At 42.2% G+C, this 23,943-nt stretch overlaps 1 protein-coding gene across 3 annotated transcripts in view; it reads left to right on the plus strand.

The window, feature by feature from the left end:
* The window catches only part of LOC113028385 (zinc finger MIZ domain-containing protein 1-like), a 108,382-nt gene that overhangs the window by 33,953 nt on the left and 50,486 nt on the right, over positions 1–23,943 (plus strand). Inside the window, exon 3 of one of the 3 annotated variants that reach the window (XM_080305453.1) lies at positions 14,443–14,568. The exons of the other annotated variants lie outside the window; for them this stretch is intronic. The gene's annotated coding sequence lies outside the window, so the exon portion shown is untranslated. The remainder of the gene's footprint in view (positions 1–14,442; positions 14,569–23,943) is intronic. 3 annotated transcript variants of the gene reach the window in all.

Below are 23,943 nucleotides of genomic sequence, written 5' to 3' on the forward strand. Positions count from 1 at the left end.
TTGTCTGATTCACGCTCTCATTTTCACTCATTCTCACAGTTGACCTTTTGCTGTTGCAAGGAGCTGTTCACCTAAAAACAGACTGTCTTCAAATGTCTTCAAATGTCTGGATAGTCAAATAAACCGACAGAAGATGGTGAAGACCAAAAACAGAGCTAACATGGATTTTGATCTTGCACTTATCAGGTGGCCACAAACAGCTCTGAATGAATAATGATGTTGCTCCTTAACACCTGCGTTTGTACAAAAGGAAAAGTTTTTAACCTTTAAACGTAAACATAATCCATAAAAGTGCAAAAAGTGGCCAGAAAAATGAGCTACAGATTTAAAGGAATAGTGTCCTCTTGTCTGGAGAAAGACTCAATCCAGGAGACTCTCATGGATGTGTTATAGAAAGATCTAGAGGCAACTGTCTAAGCTTAGCATAACAACTGAAAAGAATGCAAAACGCCTAGCGTGCCTCTTTAGAAGTTGAAAATACATCTACTAATACCTCTAAAAAGTTAATTGTTATTTATGTGATCCAATGAAATGCTTCAGAGGTGTGGTTAGACACACATTTCTTGTTTACTACTTAGCAACTGGTTCTCTGCTGGCACTAGTCTTATGTTGGATGGGCCATAAATAGTAATGATCTAGAGCTGATATCTTAATATTTATAGATTTACGACAAACACAACTTTGTCACATTAAAGTGTGAAATGCCTTAAAGTAGCTTCATACTTGATACGTTTCATACTTCAAATGTATAATGTAGCATCTGGCATGACTGAGTGTTATACAGCGAAGTCCGATCTTTTTGACAACTTGTGAATTTACGTCTGACAGGCTGATTGTCATCAATTTCAGACTTGTTTGGTAATTTTGGGATCAAAGGCTATGATAAGGATGATGATACTGATGCTAATCCCACTAAAGGGGATGATTGAGTCATCAAGGCAAAACAGCTGTCTTATGTGCCGCCTCTCCCCCTGGCTGCTGATGACGATAGCAGAGTGTAAGTGAGTGCAATTGACAGTGGAGTTTGAGCTTCCTCAGGGAGGAGGGAGGAAAGACTGAATCTGAGCAGAGGGAAGCAGGCAGCAAGGGTGGCCATGAAACATTCATGCACCTGGGGACTCTTTGCATAAGGAGAGCAAGCTGAGCCACTAATGAAGTAAAGAGCAGAGGACTTTCAATGGCTCTGTTTGTCCTTTTATGAGATTAGCGTTAGTGTGGCTTCTTATATAAACTGCATTAAAAGCTGATATACTGACACGTTGGTACTGCCTTGTAAAAACATTATTTTTGGGAGTAATTAAATCATGGTTAGCTGCAAGATTAGTAACGCCACAGGTGTGTGGCTGGTTATAGCTGAACGCCGGACAGACAACGGTGCCCCAAATGTGGACATCCACAGTTGCGCCAGTTGAACATTTGTCCCTCCTAAACTCATCCTGGTCAAAGTCTGCGAGCTCACACAGGGACAGAAAAGGCAAGAGAGGAGCAAGATGAAGAGGGGAAAAAAGAAGTAATATTTAGACAGCTGTAATGCCGTGTATCACTGTCAGTGGAAGGGGGGGCAGAAGAAGTGGAGAGATATTTTGGTGTCCTCAGCAAGGCCTCAGACAAACTCCCGCTACAGTATTGATGTCACTGCGCCCTCTTGACAGCAGACTGTAAATCAAAAGTCACAGTTATCTATAGATTTACAAACACCTGCTATATTTTCACAGTATGTATCCAAACTGCATAAACTGAGAAAACCTGTTCAAACATGTTTAGATGGTAGTACACTGGCGGGACCTATCTAAGAGCTCACTGTTAGTGTTTCAGTACAGTAACAGCGGTTGTGTGAGACATCTGGTCACATGTCTGCAGTCCTGTGCTAGACTGCCTTGTGCCTTGAGGTGGTGGATGGCAGCTGACTGCTCTGATTCACTGGGAACTAGACTTGTGCGCTGTACGCCTCACAATGGCTTGACTCATAGGGAGTCGACGCTCAGTTGCGCGGAGTCCGTCTCATGGTCATTTTACTGGAAGTTTCTGTTTGACTCCTTTGTTGCTGTTGTGTTCGGATGGAGACAGCAGTCTTCTCTGTGACTGTATTTGTTTTTTTTCTGCACGGTTTTATCTTTCCTACAAGTGGGAATGGATAGTTTCCCTACAATTCCGATCCTCAGTCGATACCTAGTCACACCCTTGTCCTTCGTGGGTTGCGAAGCGGTCATCGGCTCATTAGCAGCTTCTTTTCACCTGACATGTTCCCACATTAGCATCCCACCAGCATCACCCTTTGAACGTCTTCAACCCGTCTGGTTTCCCAACAAACCCTGCCACTGACTCTAAGGTTATGGTTAATTTTGCTTGTGCAGCTGTGATTTTAACACAACCCTAAAGTGTTTTATTCAAATTCGAGGCTTACTTGACTCACTGTAGTCTTCCCCTAAAAGATAGGTGTTGCTATTCAGAACGAAAGAAATATCCCCCTTTGATTTGCTGGAATTTGAATACAAGAAAGGAAACCAAACATTTGTAGAGATTTTTCCACATTTTTCTGTAGAACACCTTTTCCAGCTGATGTAGAAGTCTCCCTCTGTGCCATAGTAAAATCCCTCCGCTCCTGCATTCATGTATCACCTAACTGCCTTTAGAGGCCTCTTCACACACCTGGACAGAAATAGTGAATGGTGCATGATAAGCCAAAATAACACCAAAACGCACCAACCAGCGGTAGTCAAGACGTCATTTCTGTGAGAGAGGACACCCTCATTTCCAGGGTGTAAAATGCTGATGGGCATGCTAGGTATTCTACCAAGAACTGCCATGCTCACATTTTAAGCTGTCACTATTTGTTGCACTGCTTATTTCCAGAGCTTTCCAGAGTTTTTGTAACCCTGCTTCCTTTTAGAAACAGTGTTTTTATGTGCTAGCCACTTGATTTGTGCTTCATTTTGCCTGGTGACAGCGTGCAGAAACATAACATTAAATCTCTACCCGCGGTCACTCTCCTTCCCCTATCACATAATAACATGTGCAACACCCGCACAGCAGCCACTAATTGCTGCTGGATATTAAGAGCAAGGTCTCTTAAGACACTGACCTTGCTTTAGCCAATCATTACAGAGTGTGTTACCAGGTTGAGCTCTGATCAGAGTCCCCGCAGCTCGAACAGGAGGAATTAATTATTCAGACTGGCTGCTTGCACCTTTTGCTGGACACAGCATTTAATGACATTATAATGGCATCCATGTGAGATGTTACTGCTGATGTGAGAGTATCAAAGCGGGAAGTGCACAAAAGACCAGCCAGAAAGCTCCCTGAGTGCCAACAACCAACTTTGACAGGCCGAAGGATGTAATGAATCTTCCACATCCTCTTTCAATGTTAATCTAATTTATTTGCTTCTAATGATGACATGCAGTTAATTAAGAGATAAGGTAAGAGGCTAGATACTTTGTTCAAAATACTCAAAACCCCTGAGTTTCATAACGATCCACGGCTGGGTTTCCAGTGACCTCTAACAAGACAGGGCAGGACTTAAATGACTTAAAAAAATGTTTTGATGTCAGCTAGAAAAAAGAGGAAACTGTCTTTTAGCTCCAGTAACATCTTAATCATGCGCAACTCAATTTTAACTGCAAAAAAAGTCACATGGCTATTTGTTACGTTAAAGGGTGCTACGTTTCCCGCTCGTCTTACCTCTCTTTATATAAACAGATGCACTAATGTATTAATGTATCAGAGGCATGTAGCCAAAGAGAAACTGTCAAGCAGTGCAGCTCTCACAGCGCTTGTGTGTATACGCTGTAAATAGTGCTGAGCAACAGCAAGGTTACCGACTCTAAATGCATTTGCATTATGCTAATGTAATGAGAACAGGGAGCCAATGGAGGCTGACTGCACTGGATCGCTTCGGGGACACGAACGCAAGAGTCATCACGCAAATTATCAGGGTGGCTGATCGCTCAAAAACAAAAGTTTAACGGGAGATAAGCAGCCAAACCGGACCGCTTCTTTTGGTGCGAGGCCAGATTCAGATGCCGAGTTCTGCTTTGATATTTCTCTCTAACCCAATGTTCTTATCACGGCCCTCAAGCAAACATGCAAACAATCTGGCCTGTGTGTTTCCAGTCACATGGGCCCGAAGTGCTGGAGAGTCAGCATGTCTGTCCTGGTATTTCCTGAGGCTTCGTAAACATACATACACACAAGTGTTCTCTCTCTCTCTTTTTCTCTGTCACACACAGAGACACGCTATTTAAACAGTCAACAATAATACAGTATAATGATCGTGCGTATTTGTATAGAAGGCAAAGGGCAGAAGCAAAGTAAAGTCAGTTCCCACAAAGAACGGCGATGAGAAAACAAGGAGGAACAAATTAGGAGTTAATTTGCATATTAACAAATCAATAAATCAAGTCTCTGTGCGACTCTGTAAGTCTCATACATATTGGAGATGTGGTTGTCGTAGGTGGAATAACTGCGAATCTGTTTCCAACTTGTGGTTACTCTAACCTTAAAATAGTCGAGAAAAACAGAAGGAAGTTCAACTTTACTTTGCACTTCTCCTTTTTAATGCTCTGACATTAATCAACAAAGAAATAAAAGCCTTAAAACTGTGCGCCTGAAAGTTTCAGCGTGGCCACTTTAATCTATATTTTTTACGCATTTAAATAACTGAAAAGTTTTGGGGGGTTTTGTTAGTGATTGCGCTATCATCGCCGAAGCCGTTAATGGATGTTGTTTGTGTGCGTGTATGATTATTGGACTGGTCGTTGCTAGAGGATGCCCATGCATTAAATCATTATTGGATTTAAACAGCTGAAATGTGCGTGTGTGTGTGTGTGTGTGCGTGCACACTCGTTCATCTAATTGATTTAGAGTGTTAAAGTGCAGGGTTCGGTGAATACTCTAATCAAAACTGCAGGGGCTGCTGCTAAATTGTGAAGAATGATTTAATACAGCCTGCACTTTTTTAGTCGTGGATTCTTCTGTTTGTTTGTTTTTAGCGTCACAGTCAAATGTAACTGCATGTGTTGATTTTCTTATCTAAAGCTGTCGCGTTAGAAGAGAATAGAATCAATTGAAATCATGAGCCCTCAGCCTTCATTTCAACCTTTAGATTCATGTGAGTGCTGTCAGTATCTCAAGCTACTAATCTCCCTTTTTTGCCCATTTAGTTGCCATCTAACACAATTTCATGGTGTTGATACAGAATCTAAAAATTCAATAGCTGAACATGTATGCTCGGATTATAATTTGGAGTCTCTTTGGGGGATGTAGGTCAACTGAAAGACTCTATTTCCTCAAATATTGTAATCCCCATTTGTTCTGCTTTTTCACCAGAAACACAGCTTTGAGGTCTTTGTCTGACTACAATGCACTGGGCAGGACAGTGGGTCGTAATGCTCTTGTCTTGAATTTTCCACTCGTATGCCAGTTTGCTGTTTATTGTTAATAAGAAATCACTTTTTAAAGCTTTACCTGTTTTATTTTCTTTGTGCCTAACATGCTGGGAAAAAAACATCCTCGGTCTTTTACTTTCAGCTTGAACTTTTCCTCCAGGAGGCGACCAGTCGGCTCGGCTGCAGAGCAAGAACCCGAAGAAGGTCAAGTTTATGGTTTAAGTGGGGAAGAGGGTCAGCAGGATATACCCATTTAACCTTTCTGGAGACCAGCAAAGCACAGAGAAAGGAAGTCATTCATTTAGTCTCCAGTGATAAAGCCTGGATGAATAGTTAACTCTGTTTGCCTTCTCATTGATAAAAGGAAAAAAAAAATGTATTTCACCATCCCTTTTCCCAAATGGTTCCCCCCCATTCGCCGTATTAACAGCCACGCTCAGCCAAACTAATTTTGTGCCTGTTCCTCCGGGCTTGAGGAATAGTTTTGTGAAACCATGCATGAACAGGAAAAATTGATTTGTTTTTATATCATTTCAGCATAATAGCTTTCTGCAGTGATTCAGTGACAAAACCTGATCTACCTTTCAGAAGAAAAAGAGGAAAGGATTATTTCACTCGCTGGCATGTTCATATTCCATCCCTGTGTTGTCTAAACCTGATAACGAGTATGGCACAAGACAAGGCTGTCCATTGTGGAAAGAGCTTTTTCCACAAAAGTCATTATGCGGGATCAATGCTCCCAGGAGAAACGGCAGACTCGAACGCCACACACAGCCGTGGAGGATTGCGTCAAAATATCTTAACAGCCCCGAGGCCTCTTCTTGGTGGGCCAAAGTACAAATCACATACGTGCAGTTTTACTCAGCTCGCCTAATTCATCTAATGTGTGTCACGCCTTCATGAAAAATGACTGAAAAAACATCTTCCGCGATGGGTGACAAATTAAAGGAAAGCCCCATATAGCATGTCTTAGTGAGAAGCTGCTTGCCAGAAGAGTTTCATGCACCTTGGCATTTAGTTTCCACATCTCCGGAACTGTACTAGAGGGAAGAAATGCCATTCTTCCTAAAGGTATTCCCTAAATGGGCGTTTTGAATATGGTGTGGAGAGCACTAAAATCTCCCATGACTACCCAGGCCTAAGAATATGATTCACATAATTTCCATAATCACCAAACCATTCAGCGACCCCCCTCAATGCCGCCATTGTTACGCTGAAGAAATCGCTCAGGATAGAAATGTTTCATCGCAGGATAAAGGTGATCGCTCAGAACAACTTTGTATTGATTTGCAGTGACCCTTTTCTCTAAAGGAACAAGTGGACCCAAACCATCGCCAGCAAAAAGCCCCCGGAGCATAACGGAGCCACCTGATCCCCTCACACAGGGGGTCAAGGGTTCAGGTTTTTCTTGCCTGTATTTTTGCACTTGCTACTAGTAGCTATGCAGATGCTCTTGATTTTACTTGCCCAGTTTTTGAGTTCATCACGGGGAGTTGGATTTAAAATGCATGCACAAGGCATTAAAAGATTTATGTGGATAATCTACAGGCCTGTCCCTATAAGTAGATATAGGAATAATATGATAAGAGTACAATAAAAAAATTAATGGCAGCAACGTGTGCCTAGAGAATACAGCCAAACAGTCTAAAAGTTATACAAGTCCAGCTAGTCTCTTTTAAAATCTTTATAAAGTCTAGCTTTCTTTATGGTGTCTTTTTTTCTCTATATATTCTTCAGCTATTGCCTGCAATATAAAACTGTTTTCTTGATGCAACATGATATTTTTGCTCCAGTCCACCGCAATGAACTTGAAGACTTAGTAGAAGTAAAATAGCCAAGGGAAAACAGCTTACATCGATATGCATAAGCAAAATTCTCCAGGATGCATATATTAAAGCCTAAAAAATTCAAACAAAACCATCTCAGTGTGACTGTAACTCTGGAAATAAACCTCATGGTTTGTCTAAATCAGAATGCTGAAATCAGACTGGGTTCTCTCCACAGGCAGTATGGACAGGAGGAACAGTGAAGGCAAGTTATTTTAATGTATGGGTGGAGTTTAGAGATGGTTAATGTGCACCTATTCTCTAAATGAAGAAATCTATTTTTGTCATTTGCGAGAACTAACCCATCGAAAAAGGGAAGCTTTATAACACAAACCCAAGGCACGTGTAACCTAGCGTCCTCTAGTTGTTAAATCATGGCGACCTGTCTGTCTTTGTCATCCGCCTGCAGTCTGTCTGGGGCTGCGGTACATGACAGCTGCATGTGTATGTATGGACAGCTCATTTACCCTCTCAGTCTCCTCTGTCTCATGTTGACTGTTTGTACCCGCAGGTCAAACGAGGTCTCATTTAAAGGATACACTCAGAAGTATTTCCTGGTTTTGGAAGACTAGAGCTCGATCCTCTGAAAAGTCTTCGCCATGTGTATGCATGAATGCATGGTACATGGAGCTGTGTGGTGGTGGTGAATCTGCTCGAGGGGGTTGTAGAGGCGAGTCGAGGGGATCAGGAGAGGCAGTGGGAGGGGGGTTCTGTAAATAGCCCACCCTGCATTAAGAACTGGCATGCAGGGGCTGCGCTCTGTGTAGCCTGACCTCACCAAGCAAGCCGCCACTCACATTTCCTCACAGCGCGGGAGGCTGTGGAAGCCAGCGTCGACTGTTTCTTCAGTTTATCCAGGTCAGCTCTGAACTACTCTCACTAGTAAAGCACTGGCGCTCGTGACCCCACAGGCCCCCCTCGCTGCCAGCCAGTGTCAAAATAACACAAGCAGCTCGGCGGAGGGCCTCGGCTGCTCTGCCTGCTTGTTATGAAATCACGCTGCCCTTATTTGGGTGTCTAAAAGTCTACTTGCGGTTAAAATTTCAGATCAAAACAAAGTGTCGGCTCGATTTGATTTCTGTCTTTCTCCACATTAAGCTGTTAAAAAAAGAGTTTGCCTGACAGCATATGTTCAGTGGATATGCGTGTGTGTGTGTGTGTGTGTGTGTGTGTGTGTGCTTGGAAGTAGGTCATTGATTTGGAACTTGGACACTGATTATGTGCTGTCCTAGAAATGGGCTATAATCGGTGTCTCTCATACCAAAACAGCTTTTCATAAGTGGCAGTTATTTCAAGGTCAGGAAATAGTGTGCATCACATTGTTGCACATGCACACAGATTTTATTTATCTCTTTCTCGGTTTCACCAGATTGTTGTTTCTAGAGTCTGTTCAGTGTTGTGAGACTGCTCATTTTTAAAGCAAAAGAGAAGAAAGATTGCGTTTATCTTTCTTTTTAGGGATGAGAATGTGCCAAACTTTCCGGCATGCCCCGTTCTGTCCTTGATGACGACGATGATGTAGTCGCTTCGAATGCCGTTTGAGCCAATAATGTAAATATTCTTGGTCTTTGAACAAGCCAGAACACGATCTGATCTGTCTTTGACGCTAAGTCTCCGGCACACTTACACAGGGGAGTTTTTTAACATGACCGTGTTGGAGTACATCAAAGCTGGGAATTAACTGTCAGCTAGCATCATCACAACTCCCTCTATATATCTCCCCTCATAGCTTAAAGCAAGTGCTGTATTAGTTTCTGCCATGGATTTTCCTCAAGCACCCCCAGGATTAAGCCTTGATATTGTTTTGCAAATTTAACTTCAACTGAAGTTAACTGAGCTTAACAGTGGTTGTAGGAAGTGAGTAGCGCATTGGTGCTTATGGATCGAGAATAAAAAAAACGTTGCTTGTATGAATGGAAAGGCCGCATGACAAAATGTTTTACTGTGTTGTTGCATAGTTAAGCGAGCATCTTTTCATGATAATACCAGGAAGAACTCGAAAGAACAAATCTATATTTGCATGTTATCCCGGGTTTGCATGAGAGCAGCATTGCGATTGCTCCTCCTCCTCCTCCTCCTCCCCTCCACGTGTCCCACATGAAAGATCCTCACGTTCGCAGAATGTGCCTTTTTAAATGAGCCCTCACCGTGTTTGCATTTGTTTAGGCAGAGAGGCAGCAACCAACAAGCAGGCACAGACAAAATCCTATCAAAAAATGACATCAGCTGCAACAGCTGCAGGCTGTAGCACTTGGAGGAGAGGAGGGAGAGAGAAAGAGGAGAAAGAGGAGAACAATTGACCAGAAGCGACACGGGAAAGAGAGGTGACCTGATTGCTCAGCTGGCCAAGAGCACGGGAAGGAAGCAGCAGGAAAGGCTGGTCTCCTCAGTCTGGCCTTACTCTGTGCTGCTTCTGGTGGGTCCCTCTATGGCCTTCCTCTCCTCCCTTTTCCCCTCTGCACCCCCACCCCCTAACCTCCTTCCCGCACTGCTGCCTGTCACGGCTCACTACATCGGAACAAAATGATCAGCTCTCACCTCCTCATGAACACGGGTCATCATGGTAGCCACGCAAAGGCTGGGGCCTTTGTATTAGATAGGGATCACTGATATGTGGGAGGAGGAGCTGCTTCAGAAGACTGGAGAAGTCAATATTGTATTATTATTTTTTTGTTTGTTTTTCTTTTTTACAGCACACATATGCAAGGGTGTTTAATTTTTATTATTTTATTTATTAGCAATGGCCTTGAGGTTGCCAATTTTGTTGCGCTATTAATTTCATCTTGCCGCTCTCGAGGAATTATTAGATGTGTGCGCGTTTATGATTCCTCTCTCTACAAGGAGGCACATCAAGTACCTCTTTCACAATTCCTGTAGCTCGTAATGTAATTAATTCTAATCGCAATGATCATAATAGCTTTTCAGATCAAATACCCAGGAGCAGTCCTAACAAAATCATCCATCCCTCTGAAAAACAAACACCCAAACTCTCTCTCTGTCTCTCTTGCTCTCTCTCTCACACGCTGTCTTTCTCCCTCCCTCTGTGTTTGGCTTTGGCTCCGAGAGAAGAGCAGTCAGTTGGTTTTTGGGGGGGGTGGTGGTGGGACACACACACACACAGCAGAAAACAGAAGGACCTGCACATTTGCATACCTTTTTAGCATGTGGCTGAGGGAGCCTTTATTAAATTCAACCCCCCTGTAGGGTGGGTCCTAAACTGTGAAGGGGGGAGGGGTACAAGCGCTCACAGGGAGGGAAAAAGGAGGGGGGGGGGGGGTCTCATCCTAGAGACGGGAGGCAACATCTGAGCCAGCAGACAAATAATGTTTCCAGTCACGAGAACAAGGTGGCAGCAGCGGCCAAGCATTTTCTTCCTGAATAGTGTCCTCCCCCCACTCAGTGTGGGTAAGGGTGCGATGCTCACTCATTGTCTTAAGCCCCAAATTAGCAATGCTGAAATGACTACTTAATTAATCAATTAACTAAAGAATTAATCTAAGACGAGCGTGATCATCAGTTAATTGTTACGGTCTAAGAATAAAGCTCCTTAAACTTACAAATTTGCCAAATGTTATGAAGATGTTAAACTGCTTCAGTCATTTTCAACAACTTTTTATAAGCAATTCTTTTTTAAAAAAAAAAAAAATCAAGACTTTTATCATTGCTTTTAACAGTCACTGTTATAATTGCTCATGAATAATCTAACCATGAACATGTTGCTATTAGCTACACTCATGTAGTTCTATAAGCGCGTAACAGATGTGAATAAGTGTCTTAACATGGCTTAATAACATTTACTGGGGCTTGCATATTAGCATGTGCACATTGTATAATGAGTTGAAAATCATATGCATTTTAAATCTACTATTAAACTTAAACATAATATATGTTTGTTTTTAAAAAGTAAGACAAACTGCCCCATTATAGTCGCCTACAGCAACTATTTGTGTTTATTAAAAATCCCAGGCATTGCATGGCTCCTTGTTACATCCACCTAAAGAAAAGCCCTATTAACAAGCGATAGGGCACAGAGGTTTTGTGTATACCTGTGTGCGAGTATGTAATGTATCTAAGACAAAGTGGGGCAAGCCCACAACACGCTGCAAGTATCTGTTCAAGCAAGCTGAGGCATTTTGCGGTTCTGCTTTTCCCAGAGAGGAGGCTGAGATAATGAGCCAACATAGTGGAGTAAAGTGAGGTTTTCCCCCACCGTGGACAGAGGGATGAGCTGTTAGCACTCTGCGCTAGTTAGCCTGTTAGACTCCATTTATAAACAACTCAGCAATGGCATGGTGACAAAACATTGGCAGTTATCACAGATATTCGTACACCTCTTACTTACTAGCAACAGTTGTGTTCTAGGGCAATTTTCATAATTAGCTTGTACTTAAGAGAGCAGGAGTGGGAATGACTGTACAATCTGTGGTGATGCTTTAAAATATCATTACATCATACTTTTTTCATAGAGTTTACTGAAAGTAATATAAGAATAATAATAACAGTAGAACTGGTTTACAATTCAATTCAGTTTTATTTATACACCGCCAAATTACAACAACAGTCGCCTCAAGGTGTTTTATATTGTAAGGTAAAGACACTACAATTATAAATACATTTACAGAGGTCAAAGCACAGAGGTGAAGAAGAAAAAATAATGGAAACTTGTGGAAAAGAGAAATTAACAGTACAGGGAATTATTTTTATTCATATTTGTATTTTTATTCTGTACTTCTACATAAATTCTTTTAAATCTGAGTTTTATATGTTTATGTTCTGTTTCAGGCTTGCAGGTCTAAACAATGAAGCGTAACAGACATGAAACCAATAAAGAAATATACAGCGTGTTTGGTTAATCATCTGATTCATCTTTAGAAAGTGTTTTTTTTATTATTTCTTACAGATGAGTTAGTGCACCAACATCTACAATATTATTCAAGGTCACCCAAATTCACAGTTTCTGAAATATCCAGATGTCTTACCTCCTTGCAAGTAGCTTAATACCACAGAATCAGCTAAACTACAAGGCAATCACCTAGAAATATCAAGTATATTTGCATGTTTAGTGTTTTCTGTTGGAAATCGAGCAGAGGCTTTTCAGAGCTCGCTGTTGGTGAAAAGGTAAATGCATATAATCAATAAGCTCGCCTAACCTTCTGCTGAATTTGCAAAATAGTGTAGCAATGAGCTGTAACATCATTCTCATTCGCAAAGCAGCAAGAAACCACGATGGAGATGCATAAGTTGCATGTAACTAGGGATTGCAAATAACAACATTTATATAGTTTCTTTGACTTTAATAGTAGGAATATAAAAACGTTTGATTTATTGATTTATTTTTTCAAACTCTTAAGAATTTATGATTACATGTGGCCATCAGCGCTATTCACAACACTCACCAAAAATACTACACTCACACTTTGCTGCTTTTGTAAGCCCCACCTTAACATTTGGCACACGCAAAGAGGGGGGGATGGGAGAAGGAGTATGAAGTGAAGAAATATCACAGATGTTAGTCTGCATGAACTCCTTCCCCTTTGCAGCCTTCCTGCTCAATCTGGCCTCTTTAGCCTCTCTTTTTTTCCTCGTGCTCCCTCCACCAAAGACAAATGACTTCTCCTAACCTAATTTCAGTTGCAGCATGCAAAGGTCTGCCTCGACGCCTGCAGGTCAACAGAGCTCAAGTAGACACTGTGCAGATTCGAGCAAAGAACCGGATGCTAACTGGGCGAATTCTCATTGATAAGTTGTTGGTTTTTAAAAAAAAAAATTTTCATGTAAACGACTTCGATTTTCTCACTTTAGCTTGTATTTTTGTCTTTGTGTGCACTTGTTTATTCATGCACGAGAAAGCGCTTTTCACCACATGCTGCAGGGGCCAGTTGTCTGTTTGAAGAGTGCAATGGAAACAGCAGGGTTAGTGTTTCAACCAGTGCTACAGCCACACTGTGTGTGTGGGTTGTGACTGCGACTGGGGTCACAGTTGTGTGACATGCCAAACCCAGGCTGGTGCTGGTGGTGGCTCTAGCAACGATACTGCTGTCATTCACCCGACCACTCAGTGGGTCAACTTTCACTGCCATTCAAAGTTTAATCTTGCTTATGATAAATTTAGTTAAAGCGAGGCCCTAATCACAGCCCATTTAGATTCTTTGGGCTGATAAAGAACAGGAAGTGGTGGATTGTCTTTGATTATCTTGCCTCTCTCTATTTCCCTGGAGACATGTTGCGGCTTCAAGCCTGACAGAGTCTTTGCCATAACTAGGACAGACCTTTGATTGGTTTCTGATGTGTGGACAGCAGTTGTGTCTCGAGGGTCCAAAGCAATTTATCCAGAGGATATTAAATGACCTAATGGCCATATTATTTGCAAAGAACTAGCCCAGAGGAATATCCAGGTGTTTTTAAGGTGCTGAGAGGTCTGCCCTTTGACTAGCATGCAATTGACTGCACCGCGAAAGCTCAGATTCATGCATGCAGCTGTATATTTTCATTTTCTGTCTCAATTTCAACAAAACATACCAAAATGGTTTCTGAAGCCAACATAAAAGAGTACATGAGCTTTGATTCTCTCTGATTTTGTCCGAGGGATGTAAGAGAAGCCTGAGAAGCATCGGCGTAAAAGCTGTGTTGCATTGATACTGGCCTTGTTCGGCTTTCTTTCTTTCTTTCCCCGACAGGAACTGGCTAATTTCCTGAACTTGATATACCATTTGGTCAGCACAGAGAGAAACATCTGAGAGAATGGATATCAGAGAATTCTCCACGTTAAAAAGCTTAATGAGTGTTCACATCTTTGGGTCAAGGCTTTTTAACGTTTTACAGGTGGTGAAGGAACTTGGGAGGCACCTTAAAAGGAAAAGCAAGGAGTCAGGAAATGAAAGTGGAGGAACTGTTTTTGGGGGGGGGTTTTTCAGTTCATCAGATTCCCCATATGCTCAGCCAGACTTATTTGGGTCGTTTATGTTAGTGGAAGGCATTGGATCACCTGCAGACCCTTCAGTTTGTAGTTTTCAGTGGCTACTTCAAAGAAGCATATGCCTATCTTGACTCAATCTCCATTCATGGAGAGTGACAGTATCTGTTTCTCCAGCTTTTCTAGAACTCAGTGTCAAAGGTCACACCTTTAGCTGGAGGTCATCTCTCTGGTCAGCTGCTGATTTGCAACATGACCCTCTCTCCTGATGCCTTAAACCCCTCCCCCATCTCCTCCTCCTCCCTTTCTCTTCCAGATGACCGTACAAAGTGGCTAACACATGTAACTTCCCCAATTGATTTAGATGAACCCTTGACCACACGGTGATCTGCGTGCACCAACTGCTTCACCAGTCTCAGACTTCTGGTCATCGGCGTCCAGGGTATGGTTTCTTTAAACAGATCTAGTTACTTTTGTTTCGCTTTCAAACAGCAATGCCACTGCAATTTAAAAAAAGGAATAATTTCCAGACAAAGCAGTTGTCTGCCTCTGTACAGCTCAAGCATTAAACTTGTGCAGAGTATTACTTGAGCCTATTGATTGGAGTCCTCTGCCTTAGAGAGGGCGGTGTGCAAAATCAATGCTTTATTTTCTCTTAGGCTAGCCTTCCTCGTGCTCCTTTTTTTTTGCCAGTGAAAATGAGAGGAAACCAAGGGAGAAACCATTTACCTCCACTGCATTCACTCTTTTCTGTTGACTTTTGTGACTCATCTGGACAAATTCAGCTTTGTTTCCCGTCATCTCTTCAGCCCACATTGTTTTGTACCCCTTATCTCAATCACATACACCAGCATGAATCGACCTTTTTACAGTGGTGGGTGGGTGATATCATTCTTGTTTGTGCTATGGTAGTTCTGTGAGATTGTGTGTGTGTCTCGTAATCCATCCTGGGGAATGTACAGTATAGTGTTTGCTTGTCCTAAGTTGTCTAAGGTTGTCTATTACTCTGAAGATAAGGTTTTTATTTCTGTTATTTATACAAAGAAGGTCTGTAACACAGCGATTTTCTGTAGGGATGATAAACCTGAGTGCTTGAAACTGCAGGCATCATGAGATTCCTTGATATGTCAAATGGCAAATCAAATGACACTTTCTTGTTAGAGTCTGTCTAGACTTTTTTGCCCACAAAGCAACTTCTGTGCTGAAAATTTAGTTGGAGACTAAGATGTGTTTTTCCAGTAGCCTTGAGTCTCTTGCTTCAAGGATCAGGAGTGGGCCACAGAGGTCTGTTTTTAAACTCCATACCTTGTTATTCTTCAGTGCCTCTGCTCCAGTGAGCTGGTGACATTGTTTTCCTGTGTTGTCTCTATATCCATCCACCCAATATTAACCTCATATGTCCTAAATGCATCGAGAAAATTACTTCAGATTTGTTACTAACCTGTACTTGGACCCAAGGATGAGCTGCTCATATTTTTTTCTGGCCAGAGGTCAAGGTCACTGGGACCCACCCGGAGAAAATCCGATTGCAGCACAAACATTCACTTAGAATTTAACAACAGGCCACAAAAATGAAATGCCTGATTGGTTCAAATTGTCAGCTGATGACATTTGATATCCAAAAGGTTAAAGGTCAGCCTCACTGTGAAGTCGTAGTGCTGTACAAAAACAATTTTCTGGCCATCATCTATCACGGTAACTCGTGATATGTATCCACATCTGCACTGACATGGACTGCATGTCTGAACTGCAACTTAAGTGGCTTGGACTGGACTATAGTACCATTCAAAAGTGCTAACCCATTCAAATATGCACATGTGCACAGCAGATTATTTAATTTCGTTTTCACTCTTGTAATCTTAACCTCAATTCAAGTCGAAATATCAAATCCAAGTAAGGCTGCTGTCTGCTAGTATGCATCACTCTCAAGTCCTCAAAAAGACTAAATGCTTACTTTTAATTCTAGTTGCTATACTGTAAAACTGCTCCATTGTGCTCATCTGAGGTGCAGCTGCTGTCGGACATGAAGTCCGACAGAGGACAGAGAAACACAAAAGGTGGTCAGCGAACAGGAACATGGCTGGTGACAGGCTGCCTGCATGTGGGGTGGTTTCGCTAACGAGAAGCCATTGTGCCCTCAGTGAAGGTTAACTCTCTGATTCAGGGAGGCAGGAAGTGTTAGCTGCCTCCCCTGCACTTTTCCCATCCGCAGCCTCTGCCAAGCCTCAGCAGAACAATCCAGCCCCTGTGACTGAGAGGCAGGGAGGGAAACAGAGGGAGAGTCAAAGACAGAAAAAGGGAGGACTAAGGGGAGGGGGGGCACTAGAGGTCCAAATCTGCAGGGTAACATCAGGCTCCTACGTTATGCAAGTGTTCCCTTTTTGTCTGCCTCACCCAGGGTTTTGATACGGATTGCACGAAGAATGATGGTAATGCCGAGCATTCACTCTGTCCCCTCTTCACCAAAACAGCCTCCATTTATGGTTACTCAGACATATTTTCCCTCACAATTGGAGCTGAAAAGTGGCCAGCTGTAGCCAGGTTCCAGTAGGTTTGCGCTCTGCCCACACACACACACACACACACACACACACACACACACACACACACACACACACACACACACACACACACACACACACACACACACACACAAACAGGCAGGCACACACATACACACGCCCATAAGCACACACACCGTGAAATGGATATAACTAAATGCACTCAGAGACAAACATTCACATAGAAAATAGATATCTCAAAACGTCCACACACAAACACACTCACTGAGAAAATAGATATCTCAAAATATGCACACAAACACACACAGACTCATAAGTCACACAACCTCATACGGAATCAACAATCGCATCTTTGTTAAATTATCCAGGAAATTGTTTGCAGTGCTTTGATAACACAGGTGTTTATATGGTAATAGCTTCTGGAGGCTGGATAAGAATGAAACAATAAAGTCATTAGGGTGTTACAAGAAGAAATGAAACCAGGTTTCTTCACACACTGCAATGCATCACCTAAACACACACGCACATAGTCTCAACAAGAAGAGGCTGAACACTTACACCCAGATTCATTAAAGAAAAAAAGCTTTTGTCAGCCACCTTAATGACCCTTGATGTGTGTGAACCTCTGCCAAGTTGTCCATGGAAGGGCCATTTATCTCTGCTGGTGTGGTTATACAAAAGACAAAAGAATATCGAATACACACAGGATAAAATGGATCATTCATAGTAATGACACCTGTTTATCTCACCTGATCTGTTAAAGGCTTTCATCTCAAGTGTGGTGGTCCACAATGTACGTAAGTAATCACTGATATGAGGTGATCCCCCCTCCCCGTTCAGATTTGTTATTGACATCAGGCTTTTTCCCATCTGTCAACATTTCATATCCTCAGTGATCTGCTGGAATTCGCTCCATCCTCACAGGTAGCGACCTTTGCTGACTTCTCTCTGTGTTCTGACGTTGTGTGGGATGTCATATACACATCTGTAGGCGCTTATCAGCTCTGCTGCATGTTTATGTTGTGTTGCACCCTGACATAGCGCAGCTTTCCCCTTCACCGTCAACTTTGAAGACGATGTTTCTGTTCTTTAAAGCTGCCTGAATGGAAAGCTTTACATTAACGATGAGGAAAATCACTGTTGTGCTTATTTTGCTCATAGTGACAACTCACAATTATAATTAGAATCCATTGTTTCACACAAATACATTTTATCTATGTGTTTTACCCCTCCAATAGAACAACAGATTCCAAAATTGATTTTCTAGCGTGCGATCCCCTGCCTTTTATTTTATTTAGTTAGAGTTAAGTTGCTCCCCTTCTCCGTCTCATGTTTTCTTCCTCCAGCCACATTGCAGCTGTGGTGCTCTTTGATATCATTTAGCTGTATGAGTCTCTGGTCACATGAACCAAGAGACTCCAGCACCACCATCTTGGACTGCAGCTGGCATTCCAAGATGTTCTATCCTGAACATCCATTGCAAGCTGGAGGGCCATTCAAATTAAAGGTGGAGAACGGTCCATACGCCGCTGTCACCAGATGCCTTCAAACACCTTTACCAAGTCTTACTGTGGGAAGAGGATATAGAGGTGGTACTATCATTCTGTTATTTATTCTTTAAGCAGTTGGTTATTAAGGTCTTTGCAAAGGCTCCTTATAAAAATATTATTTCACAGTTAATTTAGGAAATCTGTATGTGCCTACTTTAGCATCCATGTGTGTGCATATATGCACAAGCACATACCCCCCACCTCTCACAATTTCAAACTAAATCTAAACAAGAAATACATGAAATAAAAGCCTTTAAGTCCTCAACAGATGAGAAGAAAATGGCAAGTAAATGAAACATATGTTACCAGACAACATATTCCCCCTCCACTGGGGATGTGCTAGCTGCCTCCCACCCAAGCTAATACGACAAGATGCGTATTTATCGCCCCACAGAACTCCCAGAAAGTAACCATATGGAGAGGCACTTAAATGTTTAGATGTGCGATCGTGCCTTTGTGGAAATTAGTAATTGTACTAGTCTGCATAGATTTCTTCAGCTGCCACTGTTCTGGACAAGTGGAACTGTCTTTATAGCTGTGAACAATCATAGATGCGTTTTGTCTGCTGCGAAGAGCATTGCAGGGTGACAGGCAGGCAGTGTGTGAACAAAGATGTGTATCCACAAAGGTGCCCTCTCCCCATCTGATCCCGACACATTTCCCCTACAAAAAGCAAGGGGTTGTGCACAGCGTGCAGATGCTGCTAGCCTGCCTATGTTGGTAAATAATGAATAGGTCACACCTGGTGGTCTCTTAGAGGTTCAGTGCAGCCTCTGTCCCTCTCTGGTGGTGGTTTGGGAATATGTGTGCACCTCTGAGTGTATGGCGGAGGTCTAGCATTAATCAAAATTCTCCTGCAGTCTTCATATTTGTTGTGCTTTCTTTAACCTTTAGCAACACTGTGTCCTCTCGTGTCATCTCTCTAAAGTGCTTGAACAGTGCTTGTGCTTTTATCATGTGGCGGTGTGTGTATGTGTGCGAAGCAATGGCATTGAGAGCCAGTAAGAAGCATTAGCCGAGCCTCTGCGTTGGGCAGGGCCTCGTAAGGATGTGTTCAGCACTACCACAAGGTGACAAATGACTAACTTAGATCTCCACAGGGAGCTAAGAGACTGCACTTAAAAGTGTCCAGCAATCCGGTGTCCATCACAAGCATAAATGATTTCTGAAGAGTCTTTTTTTTCCTCTTCTTTTTGCCTTGGGACCACAAATGACTAAAAGCTAATTCATTATTTGCGATCACTTCAAAACATAAAGCCTCCCACATAAAAGATTTCTCAAATACCCAGTTGAGATGTAATGCATCATCAGTCATGCTAGCAATCTCGCTCTATCAAAAAGGCTTGTCTCATTAAAAATACATGCGGTGTATTGAGCTGAAGTGTACCAATCATGCAAGCTTTCCATGAAAACTCCTTGTGCTGGTTTACAATCAGCAGGTAATGAGCAGCTAGGGGCTGAAGTGGATTTTCTACATTTTTCAGCATCCGTGGTGAAAATTTGGCTGCAAGAAGGGATTGCTGTTATTATCAAGCAGTCTATTTGGGTTAATAGTTTAATGCTAGGGCCGTAAGATTTTTAAAGATAGTGCACAAGTTCCAAAACAAGAAAACGTTTTAGAAGTTATGATGATTATTAATGGATTTGTTAATTGATTTTAGCATTTTTTCCAAATGCGCTTGTCTTTGTTCAGTGTTTGAATTGCTGTCGTTGTCTGCGCTGACTATCAGCAAAGCACCTCAATACTGTTAATAGAGATTTTGTATAAGTGGCTCATTTATTCAACAAGAAACTCTTCCGGAAGTGTTCGATACGAGCGGTTCTGCCTCGCCTATCAGCAGCGCGGGTTGTGTGTGGCAGAGATAACGTACGGCCATTGCGTCACAGGGACGGCGCGATTGGAGGCGGATTCGGGAGTCAAACGGCGTCTTATCTCCTGTATATCAATCACAGTGCACTGTGGCTCCCGCACACACAGGAGTGCCAGAGCTTACTGCTTTGTTTGTTGTAGCAACAAAACTGCTCTGAAGTGGTATTGTGGTGCCCTTGTTTTGGGTTTTTTTTAATATTTTTTCATAAAGGTTACTTGCTGTGTTGTCAGGGAAGCAGGAGAACAGAGTCCCCAGACTGTAGGTTCACAAAGCTCCGCAACAGCAAGAATAGAAATCATAGGATTTCTATTGACAGCAGCACTTCCAGTCAATAGTCTTTACAGGGTTTTGTGTTAACACAAACACCACGCGAAGCACCACAGCACACTCTATGAAACGCGCTCCACTCTGCAAGATAAACTGTTGTCATCAAGGAATTAGAGTAACTATCTGCTTTGTGTGTTTTCCCTGCGAGCAAACAACACAGCAAATCAAAAGAATGTTTACAGGGGCTGCAGAGGAGAAGAAGTGGAAGTGAAGAACAACGCCATGTTTCCTGTCTAGTGATTTGTAAAACTCTTGAATTAATTTTGGCCCGGAAAGCTGGCTCAGCTTACAGGGAGTTTTCCCTATAAACAGTGGAACGGAGATTCCTGCCCCTCAAGTTCTTTCCATTCTTTCCACGCTCTCTTTGTGTGTGTGTGTGCTTGTGTGTTTGCACATGTTCACAAAACTAACACTAATTTACAAGCATGCCCGTTATTCCCGATTTGGCTTTTGCGTTGTCTGAAAATTAGTTATGCTTGTTGAGTTTTTGCTACTGTTTTCAGCAGTAACATTAATGCAGGAAGTGCTTAGTTAAAGGACTATTCCTAATTATTACAACTTGGGTGTATTTCCACAGCTTTGGCCACTGTGTCTGTTGTGATGACTATGGTAACAGTATCTTCAAAAACTGTGAGAGGTTTTAAACCAGCAACGTTTCTGCAGCAAGGTCTGAAAAACCTGCTGCATCATGAAACAAGTTTAAAAAAAAATCCTAATTACTTTATTTAGAGATATGAGAAAACAGGTGTTGCATATGATGTTGTATCTTAATTAAAAATATCTGAAGAAAACGGACTTTTTTAAAGTAGTTCAGCTACGAGAGAACAATCAAGAACTGGGGATAAATTTGCTGTGTTGTGTGTTAAGAGCAACATCCCCTGCACCCACCACCTCCTTCTAATTCTAAATATCCCATTAGGGTAAAAGACCTAAATGTAGAAATCAGATGAAATAGACGCCTGGTAGCCTCTAAAAGGTCAGACCTTAATATTAAGTTTTAGGACGTCTGTATATATTAGAATGGAAGATAAAATAACGAGTATAATAAGAAACACAATACCTAACATGTCTGAATAATTTAGGCCTGAAACCCAGATTTAATTCTTTCTTTTGCTCCAATTAGTTCTCCACACTCTGGCCCAGTTCAGCTATGGTTCCCCTGCTGCTCTGCCAGCAACCCGCCCAGTTCCCCCACGCAGGACGCGTGGGGAACTGGACAGGACGTCATACACTCTTCCCCACTCTGCCATGGCTCAACAGCCCATCCCTGACCTGCCCAACCCTGCACTGATTATATATATTTATCTATCAATCACATCTAGCTAGATCGGTCTCATTTTATAGCAGCCATCACACAAAATGTGTGTAAACAATACGTGTTGCTAGGCAAGCAGGCACATCAAATGTTGATGGATGTCTAAATGATTCTCTCTGTGGTTCTAGGTATAAGTGGTTATAATGTTTTGGGGGGGTTTTTCTTTTTATTCCACACACCCCAATATTCACTGTGTGCGAATTATGAATAAAACCTTTTGGGAAAAGTCATAAAAAATGAAATGAGAGGCTTTTATTTTAACAGTGTTACATGAGCACTAAAATGCCAAGGGCTCAAAATGACCCTGTTCTAGTGTTAACTAGCAATGTGCTGGTCTGCTGCCTAGCTTGAGCACTGGCGCTATTTTTTTAGCTTGTGATCTTTACCCAAACAGATAAGGAAACTTCCACACTGCTTTCTTTTTCTTCTTCTATCTTTTTATGGTGCTGAATATCAATCATACATCGCCAGATCTCTGATCGGTACAGTTGCTAGTCATGCATAGTCAGAATCTAGCGTGGTGCCTGTTTACAACTCTCAGTGCCACCTCAACTAAACAAACTGGAATGAGGCACCACCTTGTGGCACTATTTAGCAGTTGTGAATTCTCAAAATAAAGTGACAAAGTTGAGAGATCATTTAAGAAAGCTACTGTAGATGTCAGCAGGTATTGGTTTCTGGGAAATTTATGATATGATTGTTAACAGAGCTGTTGGTTAAAACATGAAAATAAGTTCCAGATTTTGTGAAACTTGAAGAATCATGTAAAAAGTTTCAAAACAGCCTAAACTGCTTAAAGTCAGCTAAAACCAACAGGGTATCAAATACCTGCGAGAGGCAATTCTTCTACTTTTCATTTGCCTGCCTCTCTAGTACTTTTTTTTTCACTTTGTGTGATCAAGATACAAATTTATTTGCCTGTGGCGCTCCTCTGTTCTTTGATGTTTCTTCTTACTACGCTCGTGTCCACCGAGGCCAGAAAGAAAAACAACTTTTCCAAGTTTAGCTGTCGAACATCAAATCGTGAACATCGGTATTGACTCGCGTCCCACCAGGCCAATTTAATCTGTGATTCAGCTCGCACAGTTTAGCCAGCAGAAGGAATCGCGTTATTAAGCCCCCTTAATGAAACAGTCAGGATGGACTCTCCATATCTTTGTGCACTAAAAAAAGCTCTTCTAAATGGAAAACACATTGTCTTCATTATTTGCAAGTGTACAATGAAGGCAGTTGCCATGACTACAGCCATCGGAGGCTGAAGCCTGGTTTGAGGCCAGAGGGGCTACAGGAACAAAGTGGCTCCTAATGGAGAGATTGTACAAATGACTCTCTGAAAGGGTTATATATCGCTGGCATTTTCATGTTGGCCAACACAGTCGCGGCGCAACAAATGATCGGTTTCAGATCATATCCTCGTGTCAGTGCTGGTTCTGTTTAATGAAACAAGATAAATCTCGCCAAGTTATTTGCTATTCCCACTGAACAGTCTGCTAAATATTCTTAGAAATGCATCTCTAAATGGCTGTCCTATGTTGTTTTCCAACGTAGCGGCTTTTTAAAGAGCCTTGCGGAAACTTCCAGTGTACACCAATCAAAATGCAGATTGTCTACACAGTGGGGTGTCCACCCAGGAGAATTAGAGCTGAATACTAAGCAGGAGAAAGCTCTCAGTTTTGACTGCTGTTTATGCTTTGGAGACAGGAAGAGGGAGGTAAAACGAGAGCGAGAGAAACGGCATCGCTTAATTTCTTTTCTCGTCTTGAATGTAGGTTAAATTACCTTTAAATCTCACACAGAATTGCACATTGCAGGTAAATGAGTCACTTGGCAGCTGATAAGTAGCTGCAAAGACATGCTGGGAATCAGAGACAAGGCGCCTTTTTGCTGGAAGAAAGAGACATTTTGCTAATAATAGAGGAAACGGTCGTATGGGACCTCTCTGCTCTCCGATTTATGTCAGATAATAATTGGTTTACCTGATACAATGCCCTGTGTTTGGTCGGTGATGGGGCGGCGGCGAAACAAATTACTAGGAGGTTGACCTTTTGTAGCGCCGTGCTGACCCCAGGCAGGGAGGCTGCATGACAGGAACACTAACACACCACAGTGCCACATAAACCAGTCTGGATATTACATACAGGGGTGTCGGTTTAGTTATTATACTGTCTGCGACATTTATATACCATTGTATCACCCTAGCAAATTACACTGCAAATTGCACACATATGTGTT

The sequence above is a fragment of the Astatotilapia calliptera genome, chromosome 8 (assembly GCF_964374335.1).
Source record: "Astatotilapia calliptera chromosome 8, fAstCal68.1, whole genome shotgun sequence".
Lineage (NCBI taxonomy): Eukaryota > Metazoa > Chordata > Actinopteri > Cichliformes > Cichlidae > Astatotilapia > Astatotilapia calliptera.